At 46.8% G+C, this 10,887-nt stretch overlaps 1 protein-coding gene across 1 annotated transcript in view; it reads left to right on the top strand.

The window, feature by feature from the left end:
• The first annotated feature begins 663 nt into the window (after positions 1 to 663).
• LOC119956489 (mRNA decay activator protein ZFP36L1-like) overlaps positions 664 to 10,887 on the top strand; it is a 44,908-nt gene continuing 34,684 nt past the window's right edge. The window contains exon 1 of the mRNA XM_038783773.1: positions 664 to 750. The gene's annotated coding sequence lies outside the window, so the exon portion shown is untranslated. The remainder of the gene's footprint in view (positions 751 to 10,887) is intronic.

The following is a 10,887-nucleotide window of genomic DNA, read 5'->3' as shown; positions in this document are numbered from 1 at the left end:
ACAATAGACTCTCTTTGTCCAATAAAGCACACCGAGATTTAATTATGTTCATTATTTTCTTGGGTTCCCATCAACACCATGGTTCAGTAGTAAGGGTAGTGATGAGGCCGGCTGTCTGCACTATTGGAAAACCCAATCTCTAGATAATATCCAAGGTCTGCCTGTCCATAAAGATCCCAATGCAATAATCATAAAAGATGAGGGCAACCTCTTTAGTCCCAAGTGAACTACAAAGTGTTCTTATTCTCTGAAGGCCCAATGAGAGTATGGGGCACATGGCACTGAATCCAAATAGCAAGGAAAGGGATATTCTCACTGGACCCCAACACAAATGAGAAGTCCAGTCTCACTGACAAATGTTTCACCTGAAACGAAGTATGCCGGACACACTTTCTCAAGGTACCATTAAAATAAGCAAATTACACCAGCAGACATGCTCAATGAGGTAAGTGGTGCAAATCATATTGCCATGGCAACGCTTTACTGCATATTACCATGGTGACAAGTAAACAATACACACATTAGTATGAGAGCATTGCCATGGCAACACTTTATCATGCTCATGTTACCATGGTGACAAAGGCTCCTTTCGGAAAAATTGATTTGTTCTGGATATTTCACGTGGTCAAGGTCCGACTTTTGCAGGTTATTTGCTCCATGCCCCCTTTGCCAATCATGGCGGGAGCCAAATATCCTAAAAGGTTGTAGAAATCCCTTTGATTTGCTCCTCAATATCATACAAGGAATTAGGTAAGTGTTTCTTTTTCATCCGCTCCAATTCTAAGGTGAACCCTTAGTTTCCGGAGACCATTTTGCAATAAACAAATGGGGGCACTTGTTTCTTTACTGCAATAAGACATTTGAGGCAAAGGCGTCCCTCACAAGGTGCTAATTGTTTCCAAGCTCAAAACAGATTGTGGCAGCACAGATGTGGTGACCGCGAAGTAGTGGTGGTTGGTAATGTGATGGGGATACAAAATCGGATATGCAAGAGAACTTTAGATTAATTGGAGTTTGTGAAGTTTTGAGGAGACAATCACCAAGTTAATAAAGGCATTGATTCGATATTTGTGGCAGATGAGGAGATGTTAGGGACACGCAATGCTTCTGAGATGAATGGGCTTCTGGTTGCTGCTTTGCTGATTGAGGTGAAGCTCAATCTGTGATATCTCCACGCGGTAAGGTGCAAATGTAATCAGAAAAAAATGGTATCGGTGTTCATAGAACATAGAACATAGAACGATACAGCGCAGTACAGGCCCTTCGGCCCTCGATGTTGCACCGACATGGAAAAAAAAAACTAAAGGCCATCTAACCTACACTATGCCCTTATCATCCATATGCTTATCCAATAAATTTTTAAATGCCCTCAATGTTGGCGAGTTCACTACTGTTGCAGGTAGGGCATTCCACGGCCTCACCACTCTTTGCGTAAAAAACCCACCTCTGACCTCTGTCCTATATCTATTACCCCTCAATTTAAGGCTATGTCCCCTCGTGCTAGCCACCTCCATCCGCGGGAGAAGGCTCTCGCTGTCCACCCTATCTAACCCTCTGATCATTTTGTATGCCTCTATTAGGTCACCTCTTAACCTTCTTCTCTCTAACGAAAACAACCTCAAGTCCATCAGCCTTTCCTCATAAGATTTTCCCTCCATACCAGGCAACATCCTGGTAAATCTCCTCTGCACCCGTTCCAAAGCTTCCACGTCCTTCCTATAATGAGGCAACCAGAACTGTACGCAATACTCCAAATGCGGCCGTACCAGAGTTTGGTACAGCTGCATCATGACCTCATGGCTCCGGAACTCAATCCCTCTACCAATAAAGGCCAACACACCATAGGCCTTCTTCACAACCCTCTCAACCTGGGTGGCAACTTTCAGGGATCTATGTACATGGACACCGAGATCCCTCTGCTCATCCACACTACCAAGAATTTTACCATTAGCCAAATATTCCGCATTCCTGTTATTCTTTCCAAAGTGAATCACCTCACACTTCTCCACATTAAACTCCATTTGCCACCTCTCAGCCCAGCTCTGCAGCTTATCTATGTCCCTCTGTAACCTGCAACATCCTTCCGCACTGTCTACAACTCCACCGACTTTAGTGTCGTCTGCAAATTTACTCACCCATCCTTCTGCGCCCTCCTCTAGGTCATTTATAAAAATGACAAACAGCAACGGCCCCAGAACAGATCCTTGTGGTACGCCACTCGTAACTGAACTCCATTCTGAACATTTCCCATCAACTACCACTCTCTGTCTTCTTTCAACTAGCCAATTTCTGATCCACATCTCTAAATCACCCTCAATCCCCAGCCTCCGTATTTTCTGCAATAGCCGACCGTGGGGAACCTTATCAAACGCTTTACTGAAATCCATATACACCACATCAACTGCTCTACCCTCGTCTACCTGTTCAGTCACCTTCTCAAAGAACTCGATAAGGTTTGTGAGGCATGACCTACCCTTCACAAAACCATGCTGACTATCCCTAATCATATTATTCCTATCTAGATGATTATAAATCGTATCTTTTATAATCCTCTCCAAGACTTTACCCACCACAGACGTTAGGCTCACCGGCCTATAGTTACCGGGGTTATCTCTACTCCCCTTCTTGAACAAAGGGACCACATTTGCTATCCTCCAGTCCTCTGGCACTATTCCTGTAGCCAATGATGACCTAAAAATCAAAGCCAAAGGCTCAGCAATCTCTTCCCTGGCTTCCCAGAGAATCCTAGGATAAATCCCATCCGGCCCCGGGGACTTATCTATTTTCACCTTGTCCAGAATTGCCAACACTACTTCCCTACGCACCTCAATGCCATCTATTCTAATAGCCTGGGTCTCAGCATTCTCCTCCTCAATATTATCTTTTTCTTGAGTGAATACTGACGAAAAGTATTCATTTAGTATCTCGCTTATCTCCTCAGCCTCCACACACAACTTCCCACCACTGTCCTTGACTGGCCCTACTCTTACCCTAGTCATTCTTTTATTCCTGACATACCTATAGAAAGCTTTTGGGTTTTCCTTGATCCTACCTGCCAAAGACTTCTCATGTCCCCTCCTTGCTCGTCTCAGCTCTCTCTTTAGATCCTTCCTCGCTTCCTTGTAACTATCAAGCGCCCCAACTGAAACTTCACGCCTCATCTTCACATAGGCCTCCTTCTTCCTCTTAACAAGAGATTCCACTTCTTTGGTAAACCACGGTTCCCTCGCTCGACCCCTTCCTCCCTGCCTGACTGGTACGTACTTATCAAGAACATGCAATAGCTGTTCCTTGAACAAGCTCCACATATCCAGTGTGCCCAACCCTTGCAGCCTACTTCTCCAACCAACACATCCTAAGTCATGTCTAATGGCATCATAATTGCCCTTCCCCCAGCTATATTCATCTTGGGCTATAATGGAAAATGGACAAAAGCAAATCGCCAGCCCATTCTGAACCCACTCTGATTTTAATAACAAACATTGGGGACCACTTTAGATTTTAGAAGTTTCCAATATAACTCACTTAAAAATCAGGAGGGTAATAACCCTATTAATAACCAGGGTTTAACTGGTCCCAGAGTGCATTTAACTTCTTGAGTTTCTACCAGCCTTGTCTTTAATGTCAAGACTCTGATATAAATGTTGCCACCAAAGCACCGATGAAGCTGTCACTTGATGCTCATCAACAAATCCTTCTATTATTCCTGGGTCATTGTGGAAAGCAAATAACCCAGCTCCTCTCTCAGGCCTCACTTCCCTTCATCTGCTGCTATTTCTTGCTTCTTAGAAAGGATGTGGGCTTTTCAGGATAGGCCAGCATTTATTGCCCATCCCGAAGTGCCCTTGAGAACGAAGTGGTGAGCCACGTTCTTGAACTGCTGAAGTCCATATGGTGTAGATACACCCACAGTGTTGTTAGGGGGAGAGAGTTCCAGGATTTTAACCATGTGACAGTGAAGGAACAGCGATGTGTTTCCAAGTCAGGATGGGTGATTGACTTGGTGAGAAGCGTGCAGGTGGTGGTGCTCCCATACATCTGCTGCTCTCGTCCTTCTAGGTGTTTGAGTTCACAGGAAGGTGCTGTCAAAAGAGCTTTAGTGAGTTGCTGCAATGCACCTTATAGATGGTACACATTGTGAGTTGGTGATGGGGTGGGGGGAGGATATTTCAGGGAGTGGGTGGGGTGTTAATTAAGTGAGATGCTTTGTCTTGGATGGTGTTGAGCTTCTTCAGTGTTGTTGGAGCTGCACACAGCGTGGCCAGTGGAAAGTATTCCATCACACTCCTGACTTGAAGATTGTGGGCAGGTTTTAAGGAGATGTATTACTCACCAGAGTTCCCAGCCTCTAACCTGCTCTTGCAGCCACTTCTCAAACAACTCAACTCTGCTTTCTGACTCCCCCATTTCTATGGGATTGTTTTATTGACTGATGCCACCTAGAGTCACTCTAATCACAGTTCATACTATTTAATCCCCTTTGTTTCCAGAATCACTATGGACCATTCGATTTTACTGGTTACATATGCCACTCTCCAATACGCTACTTCCTATCCTTGAACTATTTCTCTACCTATACTTGCACAGCAGCCTGTAGTATGCCCTGCCCTTGGTTCCACGGTATGTATGTGCTACCTCACAGTGACATCATTCACATTCAGCCTTCCAATTTATGCTAATGAGACCAGGACAAACTCATTGCCCATATCACTGACTCAAAGATTCTTATCTTTCTAACTGAGTGCCAAGTCTGCTATTTTGGTGTCACACCATCACTGCAAGTCCTTTGACCATTAACCTCCTGGCACGATCGAGCCCCAGTTGAACATAATGATCTGCATACAGTTAAATTCACACGGATTCAGGAGGCTGGGGGACCTGTTCATAGACGGGAAGTTTGCGAGCCTGGGTGAGCTGGAAGGGAAGTTCGGGCTCCCCGCGGGGAACACCTTTCGGTACATGCAAGTAAGGGCGTTTGTCAGGCGGCAGGTGGCGGGGTTCCCCCTGCTGCCGCCGTGTGGGGTCCAGGACAGGGTGCTCTCGGGGGTATGGGTGGGAGAGGGAGGATCTCGGAAGTGTACCAGGTGATGCAGGAGGTAGACGAGGCCTCGGTGGAGGAGCTGAAAGATAAATGGGAGGAGCTGGGTGAGGAGATTGAGGAGGGGACGTGGGCGGATGCCCTAGAAAGGGTGAACTCCTCCTCTTCGTGTGCGAGGCTTAGCCTCATACAGTTTAAGGTACTGCATAGGGCTCATATGACCGGGACAAGGATGAGCCGGTTTTTTGGGACCGAGGACAGGTGTATTAGGTGCTCAGGGAGCCCAGCAAACCATGTCCACATGTTCTGGGCATACCCAGCGCTGGGGGAATTTTGGAAGGGGGTAGCAAGGACGTTATCAAGGGTGGTAGGATCCAGGGTCAATCCAGGCTGGGGACTCGCAATATTTGGGGTTGCAGTGGAGCCGGGAGTGCAGAAGGCGAAAGAGGCCGGTGTTCTGGCCTCTGCGTCCCTAGTAGCCCGGCAGAGGATTCTTCTTCAGTGGAAGGATGCGACACCCCCAAGCGTGGAGGCCTGGGTCAAGGATATGGCAGGGTTTATTAAATTGGAGAGGGTGAAATTTGCCCCAAGGGGGTCAGTGCAGGGGTTTTTCAGGAGATGGCAACCATTCCTAGATCTCCTGGCAGAACGGTAAAAACAAAAGGTCAGTAGCAGCAGCAACCCAGGGAGGGGAGGGGGGGTTGTCTCTTTGTTTTTGTTTTGGGTTGAATATCTGTTTTTTGCCAATGACGGGCGTTAATTTATTGTTTCTCTTTTGTATTTACGTCGGGGGGGGGGGTTCTGTTTTTTTCTTAGACTTTTCTGTTATTGTTTTCTTTTTTGTGAAAATGTGAAAATTTGAATTAATATAATTTTTTAAAAAAGAAAAGGAGGTCACTGAGATCCATTGTGTACTTGGCCACGGAGATCCATTATGTACGAGGTCACGGAGATCCATTCTGTACGAGTTCACGGACATCCATTGTATACGAGGTCAATGAGGTCCATTGTGTAGGAGGTCAATGCGATCCATTGTGTAGGAGGTCAATGCGATCCATTGTGTAGGAGGTCAATGCGATCCATAGTGTTGACGGTCATTGTGTCAACTCACAGATCCATTGTGTAGGAGATCACTGAGGTCCATTGTGTAGGAGGTCATTGAGATCCATTGTGTGGGAGGTCATTGACATTCATAGTGTTGGAGGTCACGGAGATCCATTGTGCAGCGGGTCACTGAGATCCATTGTGTGGGAGGTCATGGAGATCCATTGTGCAGCAGATCACTGAGATCCATTGTGTGGGAGGTCACGGAGATCAATTGTGCAGCAGGTCACTGAGCTCCATTATTCTGATGGTCACTGAGTAGCTTGTGCAGGAGGTCACTGAGATCCATTGTGTAGGAGGTCACTGAGATCCATGGTGTAGGAGGTCACTGAGATTCATGGTGTAGGAGGTCACTGAGATCCATTGTGTAGGAGGTCACTGAGATCCATTGTGTGGGAGGTCACGGAGATCAATTGTGCAGCAGGTCACTGAGCTCCATTATTCTGATGGTCACTGAGTAGCTTGTGCAGGAGGTCACTGAGATCCATGGTGTAGGAGGTCACTGAGATCCATGGTGTAGGAGGTCACTGAGATCCATGGTGTAGGAGGTCACTGAGATCCATGGTGTAGGAGGTCACTGAGATCCATGGTGTAGGAGGTCACTGAGATCCATGGTGTAGGAGGTCACTGAGATCCATTGTGTAGGAGGTCACTGAGATCCATGGTGTAGGAGGTCACTGAGATCCATGGTGTAGGAGATCACTGAGATTCATTGTGCAGGAGGTCACTGAGATCCATTGCACAGTAGATCACAGAGATCCATTGTGCAGGAGGTCACTGAGATTCATTGTGTAGGAGGTCACGGAGATACATTGTATTGGAGGTCACAGAGATCCATTGTGTACGAGGTCACAGAGATCCATTGTATACAAAGACACTGAGATCCATGGTGCACAAAGTCACGGAGATCCATTGCGCAGCAGATCACTGAGATCTATTGTCTTGAGGGTCACTGAATTGCTTCTGCAGGGGGTCACTGAGATCCATTGTGCAGGAGGTCACTGAGATCCATTGTGTCGGAGCTCACTGAGATCTTGTGTAAAGGAGGTCACTGTGATCCATTGTATAGCAGGTCACAAGATCCATTGTGTCGGAGGCCACTGTGTGCATTGTGTAGGAGGTCACTGAGATCTATTGCGCAGGTGGTCACTGAGATCCATTGTGTCGGAGGAGATGGATGATCCATTGTTTAGGAGGAGATGGATGATCCATTGTTTTGGAGGAGATGGATGATCCATTGTGTAGGAGGTCAATGAGATCCATTGTATGAGGTCAATGAGATCCAGTGTGTAGGAGATCAAAAAGATGCATAGTGTTGAGCGTCACTGAAATCCATTGTGTAGGAGGTCAATGACATCCATTGTATATGAGGTTAATGAGATCCATTGTGTAGGAGGTCAATGACATCCATTGTATATGAGGTCAATGAGATCCATTGTGTTGGAGGTCAATGCGATCCATAGTGTTGAGGGTCACTGTGTCAACTCACAGATCCATTGTGTAGGAGATCACTGAGGTCCATTCTGTACGAGGTCACGGAGATCTATTGTGTATGAGGTCATTGAGATCCATTGTGTGGGAGGTCATTGAGATTCATAGTCTCGGAGGTCATGGAGATCCATTGTGCAGCAGGTCACTGAGATCCATTGTGTGGGAGGTCACGGAGATCAATTGTGCAGCAGGTCACTGAGCTCCATTATTCCGAGGGTCACTGAGTAGCTTGTGCAGGAGGTCACTGAGATCCATTGTGTAGGAGGTCACTGAGATCCATGGTGTAGGAGGTCACTGAGATTCATTGTGCAGGAGGTCACTGAGATCCATGGTGTAGGAGGTCACTCAGATTCATTGTGCAGGAGGTCACTGAGATCCATTGTGTAGGAGGTCACTGAGATCCATTGTGCAGCAGGTCACTGAGCTCCATTATTCCGAGGGTCACTGAGTAGCTTGTGCAGGAGGTCACTGAGATCCATTGTGTAGGAGGTCACTGAGATCCATGGTGTAGGAGGTCACTGAGATTCATTGTGCAGGAGGTCACTGAGATCCTTGGTGTAGGAGGTCACTGAGATTCATTGTGCAGGAGGTTCCTGAGATCCATTGCACAGTAGATCACAGAGATCCATTGTGTAGGAGGTCACTGAGATCCATTGTGCAGGAGGTCACTAAGATTCATTGTGTAGGAGGTCACGGAGATACATTGTATCGGAGCTCACAGAGATCCGTTGCGTACAAAGTCACTGAGATCCATTGTCTCAAGGGTCACTGAATTGCTTCTGCAGGAGATCACTGCGATCCATTGTGTAGGAGGTCACTGAGATCCATTGTGTAGAGGGTCACTTCGCTCTATTGTGCAGCAGGTCACTGAGATCCACTGTCGCGAGGGTAACTGAGTAGCTTGTGCAGGAGGACACAGCATGCTTGCCTTCATCGGACAGGGTATTGAGTACAAGAGTAGGCAGGTCATGTTACAGTTGTATAGGACTTTGGTTAGGCCACATGTGGAATACTGCATGCAGTTCTGGTCGCCATATTACCAGAAGGATGTGGATGCTGCATCTCCACCAAAGACTGGGTATTGGAAATTCTCTTGCAATTTACAGTTGTATAGGACTTTGGTTCGGCCACATTTGGAATACTGCGTGCAGTTCTGGTTGCCACATTACCAGAAGGATGTGGATGCTTCAGAGAGGGTGCAGAGGAGGTTCACCAGGATGTTGCCTGGTATGGAGGGTGCTAGCTATGAAGAAAGGTTGAGTAGATTTGGATTGTTTTCGTTGGAAAGACAGAGGTTGAGGGGGGACCTGATTGAGGTATACAAAATTATGAGAGGTATGGACAGGGTGGATAGCAACAAGCTTTTTCCAAGAGTGGGGGTGTCAGTTACAAGGGGTCACGATTTCAAGGTGAGAGGGGGAAAGTTTAAGGGAGATGTGCGTGGAAAGTTTTTTACGCAGAGGGTGGTGGGTGCCTGGAACGCTTTACCAGCGGAGGTGGTAGAGGCGGGCACGATAGCATCATTTAAGAGGCATCTAGACAGGTATATGAACGGGCGGCAACAGTGGGAAGTAGACCTTGGAAAATAGGAGACAGGTTAAGATAAAGGATCTGGATCGGCGCAGGCTGCGAGGGCCGAAGGGCCTGTTCCTGTGCTGTAATTTTCTTTGTTCTTTGTCACTGAGATCCCTTGTGCAGGAGATCATTGAGAGCCATTGTGTAGGATGCCAGTGATATCCATCATGGTGGAGTGCACTGAGATGCATTCTGTACAAGGTCAGTGAGATCCATTGTGCAGGAGATCACTGAGATCCATTGTGCGGGAGGTCAATGAGATCCATTGTGCAGGAGGTCACAGATCCATTGTGTAGGAGGTCACTGAGATCCATTGTATGAGGTCAATGAGATCCAGTGTGTAGGAGATCAAAAAGATGCATAGTGTTGAGCGTCACTGAAATCCATTGTGTAGGAGGTCAATGACATCCATTGTATATGAGGTCAATGAGATCCATTGTGTAGGAGGTCAATGTGATCCATAGTGTTGAGGGCCACTGTGTCAACTCACAGATCCATTGTGTAGGAGATCACTAAGGTCCATTCTGTACGAGGTCACTGAGATCTATTGTGTAGGAGGTCATTGAGATCCATTGTGTGGGAGGTCTTTGAGATTCATAGTGTCGGAGGGCACTGAGATCCATTGTGTAGGGGGTCACTGAGATCCATTGTGCAGAAGGTCATTGAGATCCATTGTGTAGGAGGTCACTGAGATCCATTATGCAGCAGGTCACTGAGATCCACTGTCTTGAGGGTCACTGAATTACTTCTGCAGGAGGTCACTGAGATCCATTGTGCAGGAGGTCACTGAGATCCATTGTGTTGGAGCTCACTGAGATCTTGTGTATAGGATGTCACTGAGATCCATTGTGTCGGAAGAGATGGATGATCCATTGTGTAGGAGGAGATGGATGATCCATTGAGTAGGAGATCACTGAGATCCATTGTGTAGGAGGTCAATGAGATCCATTGTATAAGGTCAATGAGATCCAGTGTGTGTGAGGACAAAAATATGCATAGTGTTGAGGGTCACTGAAATCCATTGTGTAGGAGGTCAATGACATCCATTGTATATGAGGTCAATGAGATCCATAGTGTTGAGGGTCACTGAGATGCATTGTTTCAGATTCAAAGATCAATTGTGTACAAGGTCACTGAAATCCATTGTGCAGCAGGTCACTGAGATCCAGTGTCGTGAGGGTCACTGAGTTGCTTGTGCAGGAGGTCAGTGATATCCATTGTGCAGGAGGTCACTGAGATCCGTTGCACAGGAGATCATAGAGACCCATTGTGTCGGAGGTCACTGAGATTCATTGTGCAGGAGGTCACTAAGATTCATTGTGTACGAGGTCACGGAAATCCATCGTGCAGCAGATCACTGAGATCTATTGTCTTGAGGGTCACTGAATTACTTATTCAGGAGGTCACTGAGATCCATTGTGCAGGAGGTCACTGAGATCCATTGTGTCGGAGCTCACTGAGTTCTTGTGTAAAGGAGGTCACTGTGATCCATTGTATAGGTGGTCACAAGTTCCATTGTGTCGGAGGCCACTGTGTCCATTGTAAAGGAGGTCACTGAGATTCATTTTGTCAGAGGTCAGAGATCCATTGTGTAGGAGGTCACTGAGATCCATTATGTTGGAGGTCACTGAGATCCATTGCGTAGGAGGAGATGGAGATCCATTGTGTAGGAGGAGACA

This window comes from Scyliorhinus canicula, chromosome 2 (assembly GCF_902713615.1).
Source record: "Scyliorhinus canicula chromosome 2, sScyCan1.1, whole genome shotgun sequence".
Lineage (NCBI taxonomy): Eukaryota > Metazoa > Chordata > Chondrichthyes > Carcharhiniformes > Scyliorhinidae > Scyliorhinus > Scyliorhinus canicula.
This window is presented reverse-complemented; position numbering and strand designations above follow the sequence as displayed.